The 27,634-nt window shown below is 34.9% G+C and overlaps 1 long non-coding RNA gene across 43 annotated transcripts in view; it reads right to left on the bottom strand.

Moving 5' to 3' along the window:
* Window positions 1–27,634, bottom strand: part of LOC144320990 (uncharacterized) — a 369,611-nt gene that overhangs the window by 289,374 nt on the left and 52,603 nt on the right. For 2 of the 43 annotated variants that reach the window (XR_013386621.1, XR_013386625.1), the window contains exon 3: window positions 9,711–9,758. The exons of the other annotated variants lie outside the window; for them this stretch is intronic. This is a non-coding gene — a long non-coding RNA (uncharacterized LOC144320990). The remainder of the gene's footprint in view (window positions 1–9,710; window positions 9,759–27,634) is intronic. 43 annotated transcript variants of the gene reach the window in all.

Genomic DNA, 27,634 nt, shown 5'->3' with positions numbered 1-27,634 from the left:
CTGATACAATCTCCTCATGGTAACTGGTCTTTCACATTTTCCATTTCATGATTCAGTCTTGGTAGGTTGTATGTTTCTATCAAAGTCAGGCAGATCATACAAAATGCTGAACAATATACTCTCTGGAAATTTTTGAAAAAGAGTTTATTTCTTCCTTAAATGACTGATTGAATTTACTAGTGGAATCATCTAGGTTGTGAAGTTTTACCTGTAAAAAATGATTTTATTCCAAACATAATTTTTTAAATACATATATTCAGAATTTCTATTTATCCTTATTTTACTACATGTAACTTGCGTTGCTAAGATTTGTCTATTTCATCTAAAATTTTTTAAAAATATTTTATTTATTTATTCATGAGAGACACACACACACAGAGAGGCAGAGACAGGCAGAGGGAGAAGCAGGCTCCATGCAGGGAGCCCGACGTGGGATTCGATCCAGGGACTCCAGGATCACGCCCTGGGCCGAAGGCAGGTGCTAAACTGCTGAGCCACCCTGGGGTCCCTTCATCTAAATTTTTAAACTTAAAAGTATGCTTTTACTTATTGCCTCATAAATTTTTATTGTTAAATGTATTTGTAGAAAACCACACTAAACAAATGTACAGCTTAATGAAATAGCTGTGCATTCACCTCATATTTCAATTTCACTTTGCATTAAATCTTCACTCTCATTTTCATATCTCAGGCCAACAAGGCATGGGTCAGTGTCACAAAGAGAAAATAGAGTTGTCCATGGTCCATCTCTATGGTTCTCAGAAAGGGATCAAGACGAGATGAGTTCTGGGGCACCTGGGTGGCTCAGTGGTTGAGCGTCTGCTTTTGGCTCAGGTCATAATCTTGGGTCCTGGGATCAAGTCCCACATCAGGCTCCTAAAAGGGAGTCTGTTTCTCCCTCTTACTATGTCTCTGCCTCTTTCTGCGTGTCTCTCATAAATAAATAAATAAATAAATAAATAAATAAATAAATAAATAAAGAGTTCCAAGAAAAAGTGGGATATCTGAGTTGTGAACACAACCAAAATATTCTATTCCACGTTACCAAGATTACCAGGATTATACAATTAAAATAAAAATAGCAATATTTCATCTTCTGGTATTTTTCAGTTATTTTTCCTTTTTTCTAAAGTCTTCTAACTTGCCTAGTAAGTACAATAATTTAATAATTGGTTTATTAAACCAACTTAAGCCAAAATTTATAAAAAGAATCCACTTTTCTTAGTGTAATTGGAAGGAGAATAAGAGCTAAATAATAGATTTATCAAACTACTTTTTACCACTTTAGTATCTTCAGGATATTTTAATATTATATCATTTCCTCATAACTCTGTTACATAAAGCTATTTTAAATCATTAAAAAATTCTCAGATGGAAATTTTATGAACCATAAATAAAATGTGTAGTTGGTTGAGAAAAAGAATAGGGCATATCAACAAGGCAAAGACCTCTAGCACAATCTCCTTAGTGAGAACTCTTGAAGGCTAAATTTTAGGGAAAATTCTATGAAATATTTTTAATAATAGAAAATGCAGAGAAATGTTCCAAGTCCTATAGAAATCCTAACTGGTAAGTAAAATGAATAGGAAAATAAAGCAAGAAAGTCCTTTATGGCTCTGCCTCCACTGTAAATTGAGACTATCATTTTTACTATCTTCACAGTACTTAAATTATTGATGGGACATTTGGTTATGTTTTCTTAATCACCTACAATAGAAGATAGCATTCATTATATCACTAAATAAAAAAGCCTTTCTTTCACTTGCAAACAAAGGACATCAACAAACTTTTTTCTTTCTTTCTTTTTTTTTTTTTTTAAGTACCTAGTTTGTCTATGGTGCTCTGGAGAATAAGGGAAAATCTGAAGGCAAGCCTTTTTATTGATTTGCTGAATACAATTGTTAGATATATAAGACATATGAAAACAATTGCATTGTTTTAAAGATTTGATTTAAAAAAAAAAAAAAAAAGATTTGATTTATTCACTCATGAAACAGAAAAAGAGAAAGAAACATAGGCAGAGTGAGCTCACAGGGAACCCAATGTGGGACTGGATCTCTGGCCGACTGGGATCACGCCCTGAGCCAAAGGCAGATGCTCATCAGCTGAGTCACCCAGGCATTCCAACAATTGTAATTCAACATATAAAATGACCGATTTCAAAGGAATTTTTAAAATGGTACAACTCTAATAAAGAGCAGAAAGATTTCAAGGAGGATATCAATTTGTAGTCTTGCAAATTAACCCGAATACATAAATAGTGAATGTATGAAAAATGTAAATACAGATTTGTCAAACGAACTTGCATAAATACTAATATTCTATAAAAATAGAGTTAGTCATATGTACATCTTACAATTTAACAAATTTTACTAGCTAATGACTTTTGGAACTTTAGATATATTTTGTGTACTACTGTTCCAAATTGATTAAGTCTTCAAGTCAATCATTATATACACAAAAAAATTTTGTCCATTGACTACTGATTTTTGTCAATGTTCTATTATCATAAACAGTACTGAAAAGAATATTCCTAAATATGTTTCCTGATATATATGTGCTGAATTTCTGAGTCTTATGGGATGAAAATGATACTACTTTGCTGTTTTGCATTTTGTTCTGAGTTTTAGGATATGAAATGTACATATGTGTGTTTGTTTTCATTTGAATTTCCTTTCATATGTAATATGTTTTTGTTATTCTGTATTTTTGTAGCTGTCTTTTCTTTGTGATTTGTAAGAGTCATTAATTTGTCATTGCAAAAATAATGCATTTTGTCTATAGAAGCTGACAATTTCTTTTCCCAGTCAACATCTTTCTTTCTTTTATGTTAACATTTTTCATAATGATATTTTAAATGCTGATACAATAATATTTACTAACTTGCACTTTTTTTCTTTCCTCTTCTTGTATAAGAATTCCATATCTACCATAAGGCCATGAAGATCATCTCTTGCTTTCAACTAAAAGTACAAAATTTTCCTTTCAGATTTATGCCTTTAATTCATCTGAAATGACTTTTATTTATGATAACAAAAGAATCTTTTTTTGACTTTTTCTTTGTTTATTTGCCATATAGATAAACAGCTGTCTCATCACCATATTTAATAGGCTTTTCTTTTCTTACTTATTTAAAATATCCTATTTTTCACATTTCAAGTTTTCATATATGCATGTTCTTTCCCTGGGTTTTCTATTATGTTTCATTTATTCAACTGTGTAACATTATTCCAAACAGGAATGCATTAAATGATATAACTTTAAATGCATCTTAATATCTTTGAAGTAGAATGGTTTTTAAATATCCATATATGCAGAGTTTTCTTATTAATTTTATGTTAATTTTATTATTAATTTCATATGGAGCTGAATTAGGTACAATGAGGCAATTTTGGCTCTGGTCATGATCTCAGGGATAAGAGATCAAGCCCCACATCAGCCTCCGTCTTGGGAGTAGAGCCTACTTAAGATACTCTCTCTCCCTCTTCCCCTGCCTCTCCCTGCTTCTGAAGGAAGGAAGGAAGGAAGGAAGATAGGAAGGAAGGAAGGAAAGGAAAGGAAAAGTTAGTTGACTTCTTTCTGATATCACTTTCAACATCACTGATATTTTCCAGCTTTCTATAGCTTAAAGTATACTTAGTCTATCTCTATAATCATTTTACACCTTATCTTTCTATTCTTTGATTTTAGCTGTGACAATTATATCTATAGATTGTGCATTAATGCCCTTTTTTAATCTGCAAGTTTTTATTGGTTGTGCTATGTATATATTAATATTTGTTTCTTCCATCTTACTTTGTTGTCTTTTTAAGATTTCACTTATTTATTTGAGAGAGAGAGAGATACAGTGCACATACACGTGAACAGGGGAAGGGGCAGAGGGAGGAGGAGAAGAAGACTCCCTGAAGACTCCTTGATGAGCAGGGAGCCCAGCTCAGGGCAGGATCCTTGGACCGGGAGATCATGACCTTGAGCCAAAGGCAGACCCTTAATTCCTTAATTGACTGAGCCACCCACGTACCTCCATAACTTGTTTCCTATTTATAGTATTTACATATACATTTTTTATGCTGCCATTCTTTGCAAATACTAAATATGTTACTCCCTTTTCTTTCTACATGACTTGCAATATGTATATTCATTAACACCAAAAATGACAGAAATCATTAGCCATCTCCAAATAACGTCAGGATCTTGGAATGCCTTAACTTTGAGCATTCCCTTTTCTTTGGTCTTATTTTCTGTTTAATTTAACTTTCCTTTGGTTTGACCTGTAGCAAGTTAAAAATCACCATAATTAGTTCTGTTCACTCTGTAAGAATCCAGACATAACTATATATTTACTTTTTTAAAATTCACCATCCTTTCAATTCAGTTTTCTTCTTCCCAAAGTACTTCTTTTAGTACTTTCAGGAAAGGGCTATGACGGTAACCTATTTTCACCTATTTTCTCCTTGAAACTTCTGTATTATTTACTAATTTTAAATCATATTTTGTTGAGTTTTAGGATTTTACCATGGCATTTATTTTTTTAACTCTCTGAAGATATTATTTATTGCCTTCCAAATTTTATTATTTCTTTTAAGGATAGCTGACTATTATTTCTATATTATGTCTTTATGTTTCCAAATATTTTATGAGCTTTTCTTAGTATTTAGTTCTTTGGTCCACTTTGGTGATTTTGAAGTATTATTTGAACTTCATAGCTAGATTTCTTTTTTAAGAGTTATTCATTTATTCTATTTATTTTATTTAGTTTTTTTAAGTGATTTTATTTATTCATTCATGAGACCACAAAGAGAGAGAGAGAGGCAGAGACACAGGCAGAGGGAGAAGCAGACTCCATGCAGGAAGCATGATGTGGGACTTGATACCAGGGCTCTGGGATCATGTCCTGGGCTGAAGGCAGGTGCTAAACTGCTGAGCTACCCAGGGACCCCGAGTTATTCATTTATTTTAGAGAGAGAGAGAGCATGCATGTGAGCAGAGGGAGAGGGAAAGATTCCTCAAGTGTACCCCCACTGAGCATAGAGTTCAACCCCAGGACTCGGAAATCATGACCTGAACCAAAATCAAGTTGACTGCTTAACAAACTGAGCCATCAAGGCACCCCTAGATGTTGGGGACTTTAAAATATGTCCGCAAATTTTTTTATACTTCATCTCTGAATGTGGAATAGACTTTTTGTCTGAATTCTAACTACCAGGGGGGTGGGGCAAGATGGCAGAGGAGTAGGGTCCCCAAGTCACCTGTCCCCACCAATTTACCTAGATAACTTTCAAATCATCCTGAAAACCTATGAATTTGACCTGAGATTTAAAGAGAGAACAGCTGGAATGCTACAGAGAAGAGTTTTCGTTTCTAACAAGATAGGAAGGTGAATTCTAACCACTAGGAAGTGGTAGAACTGATACTATTGACTTCTGAGATTAGATGATAAAAATTGTACAGCTTTCATATCTTCTCTCTGTTGGATCAAGCATTCTAGAATAAGTCAATCTTTGTGTCATGAGAATTTACAAGTATTTTTGGGGGAGGTCTTGAGCAGAACTTGAAAGCCATGTGAATAACCTGTCTTGGAAGTCAACCCAACCCCACCTAAGCCTTTAGATGTCTGATTTTGATGGACATCCTGGGTGCAATCTTTTGAAAGACCTTAAATCAGAACCAGCCCACTAATTCCAGATCTACAAATAAACAATATGAAAATAAATGTTATTTCAAGCCACTAGGTTTTCAGATTATCTGGAATAATTTATTACATAGCAATAGATAACTAATACATGAAGCATACATTAGGCATGTATTTATCTTGCTGGAATTTATTGTCTTGAAAATTAAGGATTACATTCTCCATCAAATCTGAAAATTTCTCCTGAGTTATCACTTCAATTCTACCTCCCCTGCATTCTTTCTGATCCACCCTTTTGTAATTCTTAATAAATGAATTTTGAATCAAGCTAATTGATTATCAGATATCTTCATCTTTTTAAAAGATTTCATTTATCTCCTATGCTTCATTTCATAAAAATTCCTCAGTATGCTCTTCTAAGACACTAATTTCTTCTTCAGTTTAATTAATTTAAAAACATTTAAAATTACTTAAATATGTTAAACGTTAGAAAATTTTAATATTTTTCTTTATATAAATTCTACTTAATTATTTTAAAATACCACTGATTTTAGAAAATAACAGAGGAGTAGGATCCTGAGTTCATCTCATCCTGCAGACACACTGAGGCAATATCTATTGCAACTAACTCTGAAAATAACTTGAAGACTAGCAGAGCAGGTCTTCCACAGCTAGTTGTAGAGAGAAAGACACTTGGACAGAGTTGGGGGGGTAGACATTCTTTAGGGAATTAAACCCCCAGTGCAACTAACCATAAACAAGAGTGACATCCCGAGTACAAAAAAAGCAAGGTGATCAGATCCCCCACACTGGGCACTCCTAGCCCTGGGGACCTGGACTGGAAAGATGAGTTCCTATAATATCTGGCTTTGAACGAGGTTAAAATGAGTCAGGTTGAACTCTAGGAGTTTTAAAAGTCAGCAGTGCATAACTCCAGGACAGCTGAAGGGTAACAGGAAACTGGGTCTCTACCCTTAAAAGCCAGTACAGAAGCAACAATTTGAAAAGCACCTATGGTATATGTGAAAGATTTATTAACTAATTTTAGGACTTGTGCTGGAGGGGCAGGGATCTGCAGGAGATTTCTCTGGAAACAAAAGTGCTGGCAGATGCCATTTTTCCTCCCCAGTCTAGGTAGCTGGAGCCAGGTCTCATACTCTCTATTTACTATACTAGCACCAAATTCTCCACCTTGGCTTTTCCCTGCAGAGCTGCTCCTTCTAAACTGCCTGCCTCTGCAGGTTCTCTGATCAAGTGGCTCCTGCCCTGCCATACCAGGCAGGCAGCCCTAGCCAGTACTGGTGACCCTCAAAGTGACTCTTGCCCTGGGGAACAAGGAAGACAACCCCAGACACACCAGCACAACCACAGTTCCTGCAGTTTGGTCTTTTAGTTGACTGTTCAGGGGGCAAGCACTGACTTTCAATGCTTGTAACTGTTGCAGAGGGTAACTGCAGACAGCTACACTGAGGGCTGGCCCCACTCACCAGTCAAACAACAGCAACTGCAGCTGGGATTTCCAACAGTGCAGGGCAAAAACTACCAAATGTGCCTGTAGTAGGCAAAGCAGGTCACTGCAACCAGCTGGATGAAGCCAATCCCATCCATCAATGTGCCTTCAGTAATCACAGCTAAGACACAACATTAGGATACATGCAGCCCACGCACAGTGGACACCCCTGAAAATCTGGTTCTGGTGACCAAACAGATTGTGCTAGAGCGTACCCAGGACCTCTTTGAAAGATGGCCACTGCTTTCAAGACCAGGAGACACAGCTGACCTACCTAATACATAGAGACAAACACAGAGTTACACAAAATGAGGAGACAGAGGAATATGAATATATTCCAAACAAAAGAACATGACAAAAACCTTAGAAAAAGAAGTAAATGATGGAAGAAAGTGGTCTACCTGATAAAGAGTTCAAAGTAATAATCGTAAAAATGTTCACTGAACTTGAGAAATAAGGGGATAAACTCAGTGAAAACTTTATCAAAAAGAAAAAAATACAAAAATAATCATTCAGAGCTAAGTACAATAAGTGGAATGAAAAATACACTACAAAGAATCAACAGCAGATCAGAGGAGACAGAAGAACAGATCAGTGATCTGGAAGACAGGGTCATGGAAAACAACCAAGATACACAGCAAAAAGGAAAAGAATAATAAAAAATGAGAACAGGTTAAGGGACTTCCATGACATCATCAAATATAGTAACACTCACATTATAGGGACCCAGACTTGGCAAACTTATTTGAAGAAATAATAGCTGAAAACTTCCCTAGGAAGGCAAGAGACATCCAGGTCTAGGATCACTGAGAGCCCCAAACAAGATAAGCCAAAGAGGTCCACACTGGGACACCATAATGAAGATGGCATAAATTAATGATAAATAGAGAATCTCAAAAGCAGCAAGAGAAAAGCAAAACAGTTATATACAAGGGAAACCATATAAGGCTATCAGCTGATTTTTCAGCAGAAACTGCAGATCAGAAGGCAGTGGTATAATATATTCAAGCTACTTTAAGGAAAAAAAACCTATGACCAAGAATACTCTACTGGCAAAGTTATCAATCAAAATTGAAAAAGATATAGTTTTCCAAACAAAAATTAAACCACTAAACTAGCTTGCAAGAAATGTTGATGGAAATTCTTTAAGTGGAGGGAAAAAAGCCACAACTAGAAATAAAATTATGAAAGGAAAAAGATTTAGGTAATTATAAACATAAAAAAGTAAATAAATTAATCACTTATAAAGCTAGTATAAACACTAAAACACAAAGGCCGTAAAATAAATTATATCTACAGATATTAATTGAAGGATATATACATAATAAAAACATAAAATCATATACTTTTAAATTTATATACATAAAACATCAAATACATAAGCATCATATACATCACATACATAAAATATGGAGGAAGGAGATAGAAATTTGGTGCTTTTAGAATGTGTACAAACTTACACAATCATTAACTTAATATAGACTGTTATACAGATAGGATGTTATACATAAACCCTATGGTAATGACAAATAAAAAATCTATAATAGATACACAAAAAATAGAAAGGAATCCAAACATAACACTAAAGGAAGCCACCAAAACATGAGGAAGGAACAGAGAACTATTAAAACAATCAGAAAACAATGAACAAAATGCTAATAAGTAATTATCTACCAATAAACACTTTAAATGTAAATGGACTATATGCTGCAACAGAAAGATACAGGGTGACTGAATGGATTAAAAAACAATAACAACAAGACTCATCTATATGCTGTCTATAAGAGACTCCCCTCAGACTTAAAAACATATACAGATTGAAAGTGAAGGGATGAAAAAGAGATTACATGCAAAGGGAAGCAAAAATAAACAAATAAATAAACCAAAGTAGCAATACTTAGACAAAATAGACACTAAAACAGAGACTGCAGAAAGAGACAAAGAAGGGCATTCTATAATGTTCTATAATGATCAATCCAACAAAAGGATATGACAACTGTAAGTATCTAGTACCTAAATACAAACATTAACAGAAGCAAACATTAACAGAAGGTGAGAAACTGACAATAAAACAATAATAGTAGGGGACTTTAATTCCCAGTTACATCAATGCAAAGATGATCCAGACAGAAAATCAACGAAGAAACTGGCTGTGAATGAACATGAGACCAGATAAACTTAACAGATATACACAGAACATTTCATTCAAAGCAGTGGAATACACATTCCTTTCTAGTGCCAATGGAAGATTCTCAAGGACATATACATGTTAGGCCACCAAACAAGTTTCAATAAGTTTAAGAAGACTAAAATTTTATCAAGCATCTTTTCCAACCACAACAGTAAAAAACTAGAAATCAATTACAAGAAAAAAATACTGGAAAAAATACAAACACATGGACCCTAAGTAAAATACTACAAGACGACCAATGTGTCAACAAAGAAATCAAAGAGGAAATAAAAAAAAAATACAGAGAGACAAATGAAAATGTAAACACAACAGTCTCAAATCTCTGGAACATAGCGAAAGTGGGTCTAAGAAGGCGATTTATACTGATACAGACCTACCTTGAGAAACAAGAAAAGTCTGAAGTAAACAATCCACACCAAAAGTACCTAGAAAAGGAATAAGAAAAGCCCAAAGTTAGTAGAAGGAAGGAAATAATAAAGATTAGCAAGGAAATAAATGAAATAGAGACTTAAGAAAACAATAAAAAAGATCAATGAAACCAAAGAGCTGGCTCTTTGAAAAGGTAAACAAAATTGATATAGCCAGACTCATAAAGAAAGAAAGAGAAAGAACTCAAATAAATAAAATTAGAAATGGAAGAGGAGAAATAACAACCAATACCAATAAATACAGAGGATTATAACAGAATACTATAAAAAATTACATGCCAACAATTTAACAACCTAGAACAAATGAAAAATTCCTAGAAACATATAAACTTCCAAAACCAAATTAGGATAAAATAGAAAATCTGGAGAGACTTATTACTAGTAATAAAATTGAACTGATAATCAAAAAACTTCTAGCAAACGAAAGTCCCAGAACTGATGGCTTCACAAGTGCATTCTATCAACATTTAAAAAAGAATTAATAGGGCACAAGGGCTCAGTTGGTTAAGCATCTGCCTTTAGTTCAGGTCATGAGCCCAGAGTCCTGGGAGAGAGGCCTGCTTCAGGATCCTTGCTCAGCAGGTAGTCTTGTCTCCCCCTCACTCCCCTCTCTCATGCGCATGCTCCCTCTCTCTTTCATTTCTTCTCAAAAAATTAAATAAAATATGTAAAAGATAATTAAAAAAATATAAAGAGTTAATAACTATTCTTTTCAAACTATTCCAAAAAATAGAAAAGAAAAATTTCCAAATTCATTTCATGAGGCCAGAATTACCCCTATGTAAAAACCAGATAAAGACACTACATAAAAACAAAATTATAGGTCAATATCCCTGCTGAACATAAATGCAAAAATCCTCAACAAAAATGAGCAAACATAATTCTGAACAATACAATAAAAAAGTCATTCACCATGATCAAGTGGAATTTATCCTAGGGATGCAAACCAAGATAGTTTAATATTCACTAATCAATCAATGTGATACATCATATAAACAAGAATAAAAATCATATGATCATCTCAATCAATGCAGAAAAAGCATTTGACAAAATACAGTATGGACTCAGGATGAAGATTCAACAAGGTGAGTTTACAGGGAACATATCTCAACATTATAAAGGACGTATATGAAAAAACCCCAGCTAACATCATACTCAATGATGAAAACCCTTCACATTCTCTAAGATTGGGAACAAGACAATGATGTCTACTCTCACCACTTCTATTCAACATAGTACTGGAGGTCCTACTCACAATCAGAAAGAAAAATAAAAGCTACCCAAATTAGTAAGAAAGAAGTAAAACTCATTATTTGCAGATGACATGATGTATATATGTCATTGGGCTCCCTGCTCAGCAGGGAGTCTGCCTCTCACTCTCCCTCTGCCTGCTGTTCCCCCTGCTTGTGCTCTCTCTCTCTCTGTCACAAAAAGATTATTTATTTATTTGAGAGAGAGAAAGAGAGAGTGTGTGAGCAGAAGGTGAGGGGCAGAGGGAGAGAGAGAAGCAGACTCCCCACTGAGAAGGGAGCCCAATGCAGGGCCCAATCTCAGAACTCCAGGATAGTGACTCAAGGCAAAGGCAGACACTTAATTCACTGAGCCACCCAGGCACCCCAAATAAATAAATAATCTTTAAAAAAACATTTCTTAAAAAAAACCCTAAGTATTAAAAAACAAACAAACAAACAAACAAACAAAAAAACTATTAGGACTAGTAAACAAAAGGCAGTAAAGCTGCAGCACCCAAAATTAATTCGCAGAAATATGTTGCATTTCTATACTCAAGTAATTAAGTAGTAGAGAAAGAAATTAAGAAAACAATCCCATTGTTTTTTTGGTACAACTATACCAAAAAAAAAGGAAAAAAAAAAAGGAACAAATTTAATCAAGAGGTAAAAGACCTGTTGTCTGAAAATTGTTAGACACTCATTAAAAAAAACTAAAAATGACACAAAATGAAAAGACATATCATGCTCTTGGAGAAGAAGAATTAACATCATTAAAATGTTCACACTACTTAAAGCAATCTATAGATTTAATGCAATCCCTATCAAAATACCAATAGTATTTTTCACAAAGCTAGAACGAAGAATCCTAAAATCTGTATGAAATGAAAAAGACCTGAATAGTCAAAGCAATCTCATAAAAGAACAAATCTGGAAGTATCACAATCCTGGATTGGATGGAATACCACAAAGTTGTAGTAATCAAAACGGTATGATACTGACACATAAACAGACACACAGATCAATGAAACAGAATAGAGAGCCCAGAAATAAAACCATGCTCATATGATCAATTAAGCTATAACAAAGGAGGCAAGAATATACAATGGGGAAAAGACAGTCTGTTCAATAAATGGTGCTGGGAAAAGTGGACAACTATATGCAGAAGAATAAAACTGGACCACTATTATTTACCATATACAAAAGTTAACTCAAAATGGATGAAGATCTAAATATAAGACCAGATACCATAAAACTCTTAAAAGAAAACATAGGCAGTAATCTCTTTGATATCAGCCTTAGCCACATAATTATGGATATGTCTCCTCCGGTAAGGGAAATAAAAGCAATAATGATCTACTGGGACTATTTCAAAATAAAAATCTTGCATGCACAGAGCAGGAAACCATCAACAAAACAAAAAGGCAATCTACTAATGGGAAAAGATACTCGTGAATGACACATCTGATAATGGATTAATATCCAAAATATATAAAAAAATTATACAATTCAACACCAAAAAACCCCACATATAATCTGATTAAAAATGGAAGAGGACCTAAATAAACACTTTTCTAACAAAGTCATACAAATGGCCAAGGCATTGGAGAAAAGAGTATGAAAATAAAAAACTTAATTAAAAGATTAATAAAACAGAAATAGAAGAAGGATATGTAGAAAAGGGAACACTTATGCACTATTTGTGGGAATGTAAATTGGTATAGCCACTGTGGAAAGCAGTATGGAGGTTTCTCAAAAAATTAAAATAGAAATACCATGTGATCTATGAATTCCACTACTAGGTATTTACCAAAACAAATAAAACATTAACTTGGAAAAATTTATGCATCCCCATGTTTATTCCAGCATTATTTATAATAGCCAAGATATGGAAGCAACCTAGATAGATGAATGGATAAAGAAGATGTGGTGTTTACATATATGTGTATATTATGTATATTATGTAACAGAATATTACTCAGCCATAAAAAAAGATTGAGATTCAGGGACACCTTGGTGGCTCAGTGGTTGAGTATCTGCCTTCGGCTCAGGGTGTGATCCTGGGATCCAGGATTGAGTCCCACATCGGGCTCCCCAGAGGGAGCTTGCTTCTCTCTCTGCCTGTATTTCTGCCTCTCTCTCTGTGTGTCTCTCATGAATAAATAAATAAACCTTCTTAAAAAATGAGATCTTGGTATGTATAACAACACAGATGGATCCAGGGGGCATTATGCTAAGCGAAATATGTCAGACACAGAGGTAAATACCATAAAATTTTTCACTTATATATGTAATCTACAAAAGCAAAATAAATGACAAAACAGAAAATGAGAAAGACTCTATAGAAAACAAAATTATGGTTGCCAGAGGGGAGGTGGGTGAGGATATAGGTGAAATAGGTGAAGGGAATTAAGAGGTACAACAAGTAAGTCACCAAGATGAAAAGCACAGCATATTGAATAAGTAATATAATAACATTGCATGGTGACAGATAGTGACTACACTTACCATGGTGAGACTGAGTGCACAGAATTATCAAACTACTATGCTGTATGTACATCCGAAACTAGTAAAAAACTGTATGTCAACTATACTTTGATAATGAAATAAAAAAATCAATTAAAAATCATTCCACTAGTTTTGTTTTCATGTTTTGTTCTTTGCTAAAGTTTTTAATTATTTCCTTTCATAATTTCAATCACTGTAACAAAGTCTCCCTGTTATAGTTCAATCATTTGAGGTTCTTCCCACTGTTTATTGTAGCTCTTGACTCCCACTCATGTTGCATCACTGCCTCACTTGTCAAGTTAATTTAGACTTATCTTCTGCAGGACTTCATCTGTGTTGTCAATAAACTGCACATATAAAGCTCCATACTGATTTTATTTCTACTTCTCATGAGCACTCCAGGCTTATCCTTGGCCAGAGATCATTTAAATTTATTTTAAGATTTAAGATTTTTGGTTTGGGGGGTTCCCATGAATGGTGAAAATTCATACGTCAATCCCAGGAGATACAGAATTATAAATTCTCAGGATTGTTTCATTTTCTACCCTGACTCTAGCCTGAATGAGATAAATGTCCTGTACTGGAAGGCATTTTGAGTCTTCTGGTTTAATACATGTTCGGTTATAATAGTCTACTCCAGTTCAATTAGATGTGTGTTCTCTCTTGTTCTCTCACTATACAAATATTGATATGCAAATGCTTATTTAGACCATATCTATCCCTCTTCTCTCCAAAAGATCTCAAGGCATACTTCAAATGTAGTGTCCACTTTATCATTACAAGAGATTCTCTCCTATCAGCTCAGATGAGTAAAGATGGAATCTTAGAGGCAGGGGAACTGATCATGGTAAAAGAGATAAGAATACGGGATTATTTAACTTGCATGACAGACCAGAGGAGATTCTGGGAAATGTAAATATTTCCTCAGATACTGAAAGCGTAAAACATAGATATTCGTTACAAGAATTTTGTAGACCAAAGGAAACATAGATTTTATCTTAATAAACAAAAAACGTTTTCTAAAAGTCGGTACTCTACTAAGAAAAAATGAAACACTCCAGCAGCTACTTATTACAGAGTTATCAATAGAATACATTCAAGAATGAGACGTAAAGTTAATAGATGACTTTTAATTCTCTATTACACCTCACTCCCCTTATCTTCTTATTTCCATTTCTCCAGTTAAGATGTGTCCTAAAGGATTCAACTTCATTCAGATTAGTCAAGGCTGTCACAAAGAGAACTTGAAAAAGCTCCTCATTGCTTAGGCAATCACATCTACACAATTATCTATTAAGAGAAGTAAGTCATTGTTAAGTGAGTATATGTTTTTAGTTAGTATAATATTTTTAGAGATCAGGGTGGGACAATTTGGTTACTAAACTGGTAATATTTGTGTTTATTTATTCAAGAAATACTGATCAAGACCCTGTCTATATGCTGTAGCAATAGACTAGCTCCCTGTCTCATAGAGTTTATAGACTAATTAATCTTTAAGAATGATTTTATGTATTTTCTAACACAAAAAAGAGACTGTGTAAGGAAATTTATTGCAAAATACAAACACAATATGATGATTACTCTTACTATCATTTATCTTTAAGTAACTGAAGATATGTCCAATTTATCCCTTGAATAAATTTATGTCTTCTATAAAATAAAAATTGTGATGTGAACTTTAGAGAGTTAGAGTATTTATGAATTCAACAGTATGAAACATGAATTTAAAAACACCAGGTGACCCTGTGTGAATGGAATTTTAAATTGATGCAACCTCTTTGGAGGACATTTTGGCAATGACTTGTAAAATGCAGAATACAAAAAAAAAAAAAATGCAGAATACATTTGTCTATTGACCCAGGAATTCCATTTCTAGGGATTTAACTGGAATAATATATTTACATATGTGGAAAAAGATAAGTGTATGTAAGACTTTTTATAGCACCCTTGATATTAGGAAAAAATAGAAATAACTAAATGCCTTTCAACAGAAAAAGTATTAAAAACATAAAACATGGTATACCCAAATAATACAATCCCATCAACTCCCTTAAAACAATGTATCTAGGAAAAACTCTCCAACATACAGCTGTGAACACATATATTTTTGTTATATTTACCCATGCAATACCCCTCTCCTCACCCAGATTTCCTATGTCCCCTACCATCTCGAGACTTAGGTTGTAAGGCATCCTGTTTTCATAGTCCCAGGAAAGGGAGAACACAAGAAACCAAGAAATCAATTGAAACACCAAGATCTATGGCCTCCTTCCCAAGAGCAATGACAATAACAAGAGAAGCGAATTATAGGGAGTCAGAAAGATTTGTATTTCTCTAATGTAATCCGCTATCCATCGATTATAAAACAAAAGATCCCCAAGATAACTGGAGTTAATCAAAAAGAGACATATCTAAGTCTCAATTCCCAAGTGAAGCTGATAAACATCAAAATCACGACCTTTCATCCCATCGCCACACATGCTTACGAAGGAGCAGCAGAAGAAATGGTTGGTTGCATGATACATCTGGGCAGATGTTGCAAAGGCAAGCCTTGGCATAGACCAGGGGGGTCAGTGGAATAATTTCTGGTGAGTTCAAGTAGGCACACAAGAGAACTAAGATAGCATCAGTGATCACTCGCACATCAAAGTAGCATGGTGAATCAGAAAAAAATGTTTCCTGTGCCCTCAGGAGACAGACAGAGCCGGCCTCATAGAGACCTGGCAAAAAGCAGTGAGAGATGCCTTATCGGTAACGTGCACAAATGCAGACCTCAGATGGTAGGTAGCACTGCAGTGCACAGAGAATGAAGAAGGCCTAGCACCTACTCCCTTCCCGCAGTTCTTGCCAAACACTTCCAACATCCAGGAGATGCTACTTTAGGGAAAACAACAGGCAGTCGCTAAGTTTACCAAGATTTTCTTTTTGCAACAGGTAGGATCAATGTTCAAAATAAAATACAAGTGGACAGTTTAACAAAGCTACATTTCATGAAAATCTGAATTTGTGGGCTGAGATTTATAGGGAACTATGTTTTGATAAGAGGGAAAAAAAAGTAGAAATGAGTGTGTACTATTTGCCCCATATATGTGTCTATATATTCAGAGACAATTTCCAAAAAAAAAAAAATTTATATGAGTTATTTAAAAATATGATAATTTAAAAAATAGTGACTAGATATTGAAGGATTACGAATATAGGTAATTATCAAACATATTCAATAGGAAGTCTGTCTCTTCCAACTAGCTGCAGCCAACTTCTAGCAATCAACTGAGTGAAAAAAACACAACTCATTCCTTCATTTGAAATATGACATTTCTCTTGATTTTTTTTTCTGCAGGGTAGTTGTCACTGTTTCTATCTTCAGAGAATATCCTGAATTTAGGTCAACAGATCTTGACCTGCCAGAGCTATGTTCAAACAGCTCCAGAAATCAGAAATTTATTGCTTTTATTTTTTTTTCTAAGAGTATCCTCTGTAATTGGCAATTAACCTTAGAACATTCTCTAGTATTTAACTTTCCATCCAAACACTGTCTTTTAAAAAGTTTAGGGTTTATTGTAGTGAAGAGACATACTGGGCCCTTAAAATGTTGCTATTGTGAACAATTAAGAAATGTTAGTTGAAGATAATAAGACAGTGTGTCAAAGAGACATTCTCAGGACTCTATTTCCTCTCTACACACTGGCCCTTTCTTCAATGAAGGGTTAATATAAAGTTACAGATACTTAGAGAAAGGAAATCAAAGTTTCTGATGTGGTATCTATGTATTTCTACTCTACCTCTTTGCTCCCCAACCTACATTCATCCTCTCATCCACCAGCTCACCCCTGACCATCCGGATTCTCTTTCTTTCTTTTTTTTTTTTTTTTAAGATTTATTTATTATTAGAGAGAGAGAGAGAGTAGGGCAGAGGAAGAGGGAGCAAGAATCTTAAGCAGACTCTGCGCTGAATGTGAAGCCCAATGTGGGAATCCATCCCACGACCCTGAGATCATGACCTGAGCCAAAACCAGGAGTTCATATGCTTAACCAACTGTCACTCAGGTACCCCTCTCTTTTCTTATAATTGTCCATGTTTACTCTGTACTTAGGCCCGTTTGTTGCACTCATGGAAAATAACTAAAAAATGCCTTACCCATGCATAATGCCTGCTAGCTCACAAAATATTTAAAGATCTTGGGGCGTGTGGGTGGCTCAGGCAGTTGGTTATCTTCCTTCAGCTCAGGTCGTGATCCTAGGATCCTGGGATCAAGCTCGCTGCTCAGCTGGAGTCCTCCTTGTTCTCTGCCTGTCACTACCCCTGCTCAGGCCCTCTCTCTCTCTCTCTTTCAAACGAATAAATAAAATCTTAAAAAAAAAAAAAACACCTAAATATCCAACATTTCTTTCAATGTTCATAACACAATATGAGACAATCAAGGCAAGACTCTTCATTCATAGATGAAGTGTATACACTTTCCCAAGATTAAATAAACTCTCAAGTTAAGCCAGAAATCTAGTTTCTAATTTAATTGTATATCTTTTAATAGCACTAAACTACCTCATTTAGGCATCTGAATTAAATAGCCTGTAGGTCCCACTTCTGAGTCAAAGTAATCACTCTATTCACAGTGAGCTAGGCATAGATACTAACTTGTTCACAGTAAGTTAGGCATGGAAGGCACCATTAATTGGGCTTGGAGAAATACATCCTAAAGATCCACACTGCCTGTATCTTACACTGGAAGCATTCCAAGGACACCAGCCTTACCATCATTGTACTTTATAATTCCATATACCTCTGAGAATGATGGCAAGAGTAACTGTAACCAGAGTGAACTTCTGTCCTCCCTAGCCCTTCCAATATTCCAGCTCTCAAGAAAACCTGACATACACTTATTCTAAAAATCAGTGCAAAATCATCTAGGTCCTTCCAGTAGGTCACTAAATATTTTTCTCAGATTTAATGCCAGATACATAGTATATGAAATATGCTAGAATATGAAAAATCACACTGAAAACCATCAAGGGTTATAAATATAAGTTATGAGCCCCTTTAATTAAATAACTATTCTAGTCAATATATGGTACCCTGTCACCATAAAAAGTTAACACAACTTAAAAAATGACCAACCTTTTGTTTAAGGTTTTGGGTGAAGGTGACTATATATCAAATGGTAACATTAACCCATTAAGTCCAGTGAACTTATAACTAAAACTGTTAACAATAATTGTGGAAGAAATAATTTGGGGTTCCTGGGTGGCACAGTCGGTTAAGTGTCTGACTCTTGGTTTCAGCCGAGGTCATGATCTCAGGGTTGTGAGATGGGAGTCCCACCATGGGCTCCATGCTCAGTGGGGAGCCTGCTTGAGATTCTCTCTCTCCCTGTCTCTGACCCTACCCTGCTTACCCTGCTTAATAAATAAAATCTTAAAAAAAAAAAAAAAAAAAGAACGAAGGAAGCATTTATAAAATGTCTTTTGAACATAGGCCATGTCTGTGGACTAGAATATGTGCCAGAAATACAACAATAAACATGGCACCTGTTCTCATGATACTTACATCATGTGGGAAGGAGAAAATTAATCAGATGATATAATCAAATGATTATAAAGCAAAGGAGTAACTTAAAGCCCCAATATTCCCATCTGTACAATGAGGATAACAATTTTACTTAACTCATAGCTTATTATAAGATTGAATATTTAGTGCATGTAAAGTGTTTATTCTAGTATCTGACACATATGAATGCTAGTATGTTTATCATTGCATCAGTTCAATCATATCCACAAATGAGTATGAAATAAATGAAAATAAAATGTTTATTTTAAATATTTTAGATACAGCATCTCTCTGAACAAATACAGAATTTGACCATAATTTTACTTTTTGCTTTTTCTCCAAAATCATTCATTCTAGCATTGTGTCAATGCTGCCTTAGTTAATCTAGGAAGTAATTATTCACAATTTACCACAACGAAACTCATGGCCAGTTTGTACAACACATAAAATCTGGCATAGCATTATCAAAAATATGTATGCATTACCGACCACCTGCTACATATTTGGATACCAAATTAAATGGTGGAAATCATACATTATGTAGCCTTTTTAGATTGGCTTCCTTCACTTAATAATATGTATTTAAAGTTACTCCATGTCTTTCGATGGCTTGATAGCTCACTTATTTTTAGCACTAAAAAATATTACATTTCATTGTCTGGATGTACCACAATTTATTTATCTATTCTCTAACGGGGGAGGACATATTAGTGACTTCCAAGGTTTGGCAGTTGTGAATAAAGCTATCATAAACATCTATGTGCAGGTTTTTTGGGGATACAAATTTTCTACTCCTCTGGGTAAATACTAAGGACTGCAATTGCTGGATCATATGGTAAAAGAATGTTTAGTTTTATAAGAAAATGCCAAACTGTCTTCCAAATTGGCTGTACCACTTTGGATTCCTATTAGCAATGAGTGAAACCTCCTGTTCCTCCACATTCTCAACAGTATTTATTATTGTCAGAGTTCCAGATTTTGGTCATTCTGAAAGGTATATAGTGGTATTCCATGTCTTTTTTTTTTCTTAATTTGCATTTCCTTAATAACATATTATATGGAGATTTTTTTTTTTTAAAGTAGGCTACATACCCAGCATGGAGCCCAATGCAGGGCTTGAACTCATAACCCTGAGATTAAGACCTGAGCTAAAATCAGGGATCCCTGGGTGGCGCAGCGGTTTGGCGCCTGCCTTTGGCCCAGGGCGCGATCCTGGAGACCCGGGATCGAGTCCCACATCGGGCCCCCGGTGCATGGAGCCTGCTTCTCCCTCTGCCTGTGTCTCTGCCTCTCTCTCTCTCTCTCTCTCTGTGACTATCATGAATAAATAAATAAAAATCTTTAAAAAAAAAAAAAAAAAAAAAGACCTGAGCTAAAATCAAGTCAGACAGACACTCCCTCTGCCTGTGTCTCTGCCTCTCTCTCTCTTTCTCTCTCTGTGACTATCATGAATAAATAAATAAAAATCTTTAAAAAAAAAAAAAAAAAAAGACCTGAGCTAAAATCAAGTCAGACAGACACTTAACCCACTGAACCACCTTAGTGCCCCCTGGAAAATATTCTTATATGCTTATTTACCATCTTCATATTCTTTTGTAAGGTGCCTTTTAAAGTCTTTGACCAATTTTTTAACTGGGTTGTTTTCTTATAGTTGTGTCTTATGAGTTCTTTGTATATTTTGGATAACAGTCCTTTTATCAGGTGTGCCTTCTGCATATATTTTCTCGCAATCTGTGGCTTTTCCTCTCATTCTTTTGGAATTGTCTTTCACAGAGCAGAAGTTTCTAATTTTAGTAAAGTCGAGTTTACCAATTATTTATTTCATGGGTCATACTTTCGGTATTGTATCTAAAAAGTCATTGTCATACTCAAGGCCATCTAGGTTCTCTCAAGTTCTCTTCTACGAGTTCTATAGTTTTGTGTTTTACATTTAGGTCTGTGATTCATTTTGAGTTAATCTTTGTAATGGATATGACATCTTTGTTTAGATTCATTTCTTCACCCATGGATGTCCATTTATTCTGGCACAATTTGAAGAAACTATCTTTGCTCCATTGTACTGCCTCTGATCCTTTGTCAAAGGTCACTTGACTATATTAGGGTGGGTCTATTTTTGAGCTCTCTATCCTTTTCCATTGAGTAATTATTCTTTTACCAAAAACACACTGGCTTTATAATAAGCCTTGAAGTCAGATAGTGCCACTGTTTCAACTTTGTTCTTCTTCAAAATTTTGTTGGGTATTCTGGGCCTTTTGCCTCTCCACATAAACTTTACAGCAGATCACAAATATACACAAAATTACTTGCTGGGATTTTGATGAGATTGCACTGAATCATTATCAATGTCATATATATATATATATACACACATACACATATATATACATATATATGACATATATTGTATATATACATATTTTAATATAAATTCTACCACCAACATGGGGCTCAAACTCATGACTCTGAGATCAAGAGTTGCACGCTCTACTGAGACAACCAGGTGCCCCCTCAATGTCTTTTTAATAGAGAATTACCAAATATCAACAGAATTATTATTAGCTGTCTCCTTCCTTGTGGAAGTTTAAACAAGGTTAGTCCCAAATTCAGAACAGTAAGTTTTCATGTGACACAGTGAAACACCATATGGCTTTCTTAAATATAGTAATCCACAGGTCTTAAATTCTTTAACTCTTTGAGCATCCTATCACTATCAAACAAAAGAGCAATTATCCAAAATCTTAAATTCTTTCTCTTTTTTTGAAGTTTTTTTTTAATAAGCCTCCAATAATGAACTGCCAGTTACTGACTATATAATAGTGTTGTGGAACATTCGTCACATTATCTTCAACCCTTGTAAAGGCTCTGCAAGGAAGACACTATTACCCATATATTACCACTGCTGATTTATACCAGTAATTTGCCCAATGGTTAAATGCCCAACTGTCAAAAAAATAAATAAATAAATAAATAAATAAATAAATAAATGCCCAACTGTCAAAGACACAGGCATGATACCATCTCTGATACCCATCTATGATACCCATCTATCTTTACACTCTATCATATTATATCTCTGCCAAATAAAGCAAAGAGTGAAGAGTATACTTTGATACATAGAAATTTAAACCACCCAAAAAAGTTCAGCCATAATTGTAAAAACTTACGGATAATCTGAGAAGAAAGATACATTATTCAAGAATGTTATTTTTGAAGTAGAACTTCTCACACATTGATAGCAACATGACATAGGGAGGTGGAAAATGGATCTGACAACCTTTCACTGTTGCATTTTTCATTTAGCAATCCATTTAGATATTATTTGCAGAAGCTTTTGGTAAGTTTTAGCCCTGTTTCCATCTTCCTTGAATCAAAGATGTCTTTGCTTGAAATATTAAGAATTCCATCAAGTAATCTCTTACAAATATTTACTCAGTTAGGTCAGTATTCCTTAATAAGCACTGGCCTCATCTATGTTCAGAGGTATAAAGATAATATAATATCATGATTATATGTTCTATAGACACAAATGATTTATACTTATGAAAAACTATAATTATAGTGAGTCACTGCAAATTTAAGAACTCATGGAGGGCTGCTCTGAGGTTTTCTGGAGAAGCACCCCCTGCACTACCACTGTTTGCTAATTGAGCTTGTGGAAAGTTCAGAGCAATGATTAGGCATGCCAGGATTCATCTGCCAAGTAACAATTATGAATCACAGCAGGGAGCAGAAGGGCATGCATTGCCCAAAATAGCAAACAGATCCTAAGATGGGAGAGAATTACTGTGAGGAGTCAGAAAAAGAATTAATTTTTAAAAAAGAAAATAATAGACCACAAATTATGTTAAGAATGAAATAATAAAGAAAATATCACAGTTATAGTAGCAAAGTTAAATTCAGGGAGAGAAATGGTAACACAAAATGGTTTAGTTAAAAAGTCAGTTCTTACCCTAGGACTTATTCAAAAGAGAGTGGTAGCAAAGAGCAAAGAACAGCTGTTTAATGGAATACAAAATGAGAGACTAATTTAAGAGAGACTTTATAAAACTTTGACTATGTACAGGTTCAAAGAAATCAAACACACAAAAAAGAAGCAAGTAAAAGGAGAGAGGAGAAAGGAGAGAGAGAGAAACAAATCACTTCCATGCATATTGGAAACCTGTCAGAGAAGTTTTGATTTATCTGGTGTTAGCTATAAATGGAACCAGGATGTTAGAACAGCCATGATTTGAGGCAAAGTCTTTGGTATTGATATTTTCATCAGTAGAGAACTTGAGGGCTTGTTTTCTCTTTTACCTACTACGATTTCCTGTTGATGTTTTTGTGTATGTCTCCAACCTCCAGAACATATTATTCATTTAACTGGGACCTTGTCTGCCTTATTAACTGCTCTATCTTCAGTGCCTACAAGAATCCCTGGAACAATTAAAAAAAATTAAATCTAAGACTATGTCTTTGCATATCCAAAGACATTTGCTTTGTCATCATCCTTGATTGCTTTTCTTGCTTAGCATTGACTCCAGATTCAAACTGTAGGTCTCAGAACTTTGAGGGCATTTCTCTGTTATTTTTTCCAGCATCCACTCTTGCTGATGAACAAACAAAAATACTAAAGCTTTTGATTTTTATTCCTTTGTATTTATTGTTTTTCTCTTTGGAAATAGGATCTTTCCTTCATTCTTATCTTACAGTCTTAAGTTTCTTTAAGTATTTTCCCATTCATCCTATTTGGGATTTTTAGGCAACTTCAATATATAATTTATGTCGTCATTATCTCTGGGAAATGCCCTAAAATCATCACATTATTATTTCACTTCCATTTCTTTGTGTCTCTGAAAAATTCTTATAGTCAAATATCCTTGAATAATCATCGGTGTCTCATATTTTCTCTCATTTTCCTTACCCTCTCTCTTTTTAAATTTATTTATACTAGCAACCCCAGCGCTTCATTCTGGGACACCTATTCCCATCCTTGCAGACCTAGAACTCTCCAAAATGTCTAGTCAACTTTTTGGAAGGAAAACCTTCGGTTTTGCCTCATAATATAAACTGACTGTTGGTCCCTCAGCAAAATGTTTCTGGGATAATAAAGATGAAGTGAATTGCTCCATATAGTCCACATACAGACTTACAAATACTTCCTATTTGCAAGTTTTCTCCCTTTAGCACTCTCTAATTCTCAAATCTCATCCTGGGACATTGTGGCACACCACACGTACTTGCTATAGTCTCCTTCCAATTTTCAAGATCCCAGCTTTTAGTTTTATTTCTTTTTTTTTTTAATTTGTATTTATTTATGATAGTCACACAGAGAGAGAGAGGCAGAGACACAGGCAGAGGGAGAAGCAGGCTCCATGCACCAGAAGCCCGACGTGGGATTCGATCCCGGGTCTCCAGGATCGTGCCCTGGGCCAAAGGCAGGCGCCAAACTGCTGCACCACCCAGGGATCCCCTTTAGCTTTATTTCTTGACCCATTCAACAAAATGTACTGAGTATCTCCTCTGTTCTAGGAACTGATTTGGATTCTGAGGTACAGCCACTAACAAATCAGGCTTTAGTAAATATTGTCTCATCTAAAGTGTATCTTCCAGGAATTTGCTGCATTCTTCTATCTGATGATGATCTCTCATGTACACATCACATATAAATAAACATACACATATGTCTACACACACATAACCTGAAAAAGATAAACAGCTGGGGCAACTGAGTTCTGACTACTAATAGTTCAATCTTCCATGATTTTCTTAAATGAAGTCAAATCATTACTTAGCAAGGTGTGTTTGGCTTAAAGAACTGGTAGTAACTGTATTTCACATGTACAGGGGAAAAAAGTATAATAAAAAACTAAAGGCTTTTTGTAAATTACCACTGGCCTTCTTATCAGAATTTGTAAATAAATCACAGATCTGAATTTTTCCTCCTCATTAAAATAGATCCTCTGGGTGAGCTGGGTGAGGTAAGAATTTATAGTGATATATATGGGGCACTCAGAGAGAATAATTCCCCATTAGATTTTTTTACAGATATTTTGTTTATCTTTTTAAGCAAAGTTCCATTTTATTTATTTTGAAATGTTGCCTTCAATTCTGTCAAGATTTGCAAATCAGCAGAGTAAAACATTCAGAGTAATGCACTGAGCTTTGCATTTTGCATTGTATAATGATAGTTCTTTAATTATGTTCTGAAATGTGGATTTGTAAAGATAGCATTTTATTTGAGCCATCACCTTAATTTTCAAATCCATATGGTTTAATTATCCCATTGAGAAGATTGAGAAGAGTTGGAAAACACCTAGCTGCAGTTGACTTATAGCATGTCTTTCCACAATCCTTCAAATGTCATTCTTAGAAATTTTCTTTTCTCATGGAGATTAGGGTAACTCATCTTCAGTTTTCTCATCTTGGCAATCAAAACATCTAATACACAACCTGGTTTTCTTTTCTATGCTTCTATCCTCTTTAAATTGCCATGGCAATGAAAATGCTGCTCCTTCTATTTAGGAAAGATGACATTTAGCAATGCTTTGCTATATTACTTCATATATATGTGCCCTACAGTCACTTGAAATGTTGGTCAAAGATACATGAATTCTCCAATATATAGATTCCACCATCTGTTTATTACATCTTTAATCAAACTGTCTAATCAGAATCTTTTTTGACTAAGGGCATGTTTGTATGTGTTTTCTGTCCCTGTCTTGACAGTTTCCTTTTTTTTTCCTTCTCTCTAAACATCTGCAGAAAAATGAATATAATGAAACAAAGTGATGTTTCAGATAATTAAGACAATATATCTGTGGACATTATCAGAGGTCTCTTGCCTATGGTAAGACAAGTCCCATAGTAAAGCTGACCTCTGTCTTCTGCTCATCTTTTTATAAAGATTTATGTATGTCATACTAATGGTCCTATAGTGCTGCTGCCTTCAATGAGACAACTCCAGAACTCTCTATGAGCTTTTGTTCACAAAAAGAATGTTAACAGTGCCACCCATCTGCACAGGGACAATCTGTAACCCCCTCCTTCTATTGTTATTGTTTTAACAAACCATAATGGCCTGTAGCTGCTCTGAGGATAAGTGTTCCCTAATGCTTATGGTTACTTCTCAAAATAGACATGGATCTCTTTTTACCTGTTACAAATGATAAACAAAAGGACAGCTTATCATGTCTGATTAGATCTTTCTTCTGAAACAATTCTAGCCCAAAAAGATATAAGAAATTGAAACAAGCTGTCCTTTAAAGATATCTGATGGGTGGCCTGGGTGGCTCCATCCATTAAGCAAGCTGGCTTCTGATTTCAGCTCAGCCTATGATCTCAGGGTCCTGGAGTGGAGCCCTGTAGGCTCTATCTCAGTGGGGAGTCTGCTTGAGGATTCTTTCTCTCTCTCTCTCCTTCTGCCCCTCCCCATATACATCCCCCTCTCACTCAATGCTCATGCTCTTTCTCTAAGATAAATAAATAAATCTTAAAAAAAGATATCTGAAAATTATTTGCTGGAATTATTGCTTGAGAGAGAAAGAAATGACACGCTGTCATAACAGTGGTATTTACCTTTCACTACGATTACAAACAAAAATCAGATTGGTCCCGAAAAAAACAGAAAGAAAAGAGTAAGAGGAAAGGGGAGGTAGTGAAAGGAATAAATACATAATTAAAAATATTGTCACAACTCCACAAATCACTGTGGATACTTTCGATTCCTCCTACCTTTCTTAAACCTTGATCATTATCATCATGCCCAGCCCTACACAAGTGCACACGGAAACAAAGTCACACAAATACACCCACAGAATTGAACCAGAGAAGAGAAAAGACTACACACGGGAAGAAAAGATTAAAATGAAAGTATCACTGTGAAATGTGAATAAGGAAACAAAGCTGTCTGAATACCTCCTGCTGGTTCCATTTCCCATCATGATCCTTGTATTTAATGCCTCTGGTATCAGTGTCTTCATCATCCATCTTCTTCTTTTCACCATGGGTAGCTTAGGGTTTCATTATCTGCCTCTTCTGATATTTCCAACCTCTAATCCCTACCAAAGAGCTTTATGGCTAAAAGGGAATCTCTTAATTTTCTCTGCCAGAGCTATTCATTTGATATTATTGTTCACTCCAAGCATCTCAGGGTAGACTGTGTCCAGATATGACAAAGTTGCATGTATTTCAGGTCAGAAGTGCTTCCCAATCATCATTAATACAAATCATAAAGCACAGCTGAAGATATGCTTTATTTGTAATTATAGAAACTGTCACATATCAAAATACTGTCATCTTAAAAATGCAGTATGTTTATGTCCTTTTAAAAAATATTCAATACATTTCTGTCAGTAGAATTTGATAACTTAGCATCCTTCATGCAAACTAGCTTGCAGTTTTCGGGACCATTCTCCAGGGATATATAACTACCTGGCATATGGTGTCTACCTTCATGTGGGATGCAAGCATTAGCTTTTAATAAGAAAATTAAGTGCACTCAGCCATGGAGCAATGCATTTTTTATCAGAATTCTGAAAAGTCAGCTCCATGTTTCTATTTCTCTCAAGAGATGCCAATGCAATTGTGGACAGCAGCTTCAATTATAGGAG

The sequence above is a fragment of the Canis aureus genome, chromosome 9 (assembly GCF_053574225.1).
Source record: "Canis aureus isolate CA01 chromosome 9, VMU_Caureus_v.1.0, whole genome shotgun sequence".
Classification (NCBI taxonomy): Eukaryota; Metazoa; Chordata; class Mammalia; order Carnivora; family Canidae; genus Canis; species Canis aureus.
Note: the sequence above shows the minus strand (reverse complement) of the source record. Positions and strands in the feature narration are given on the sequence as shown.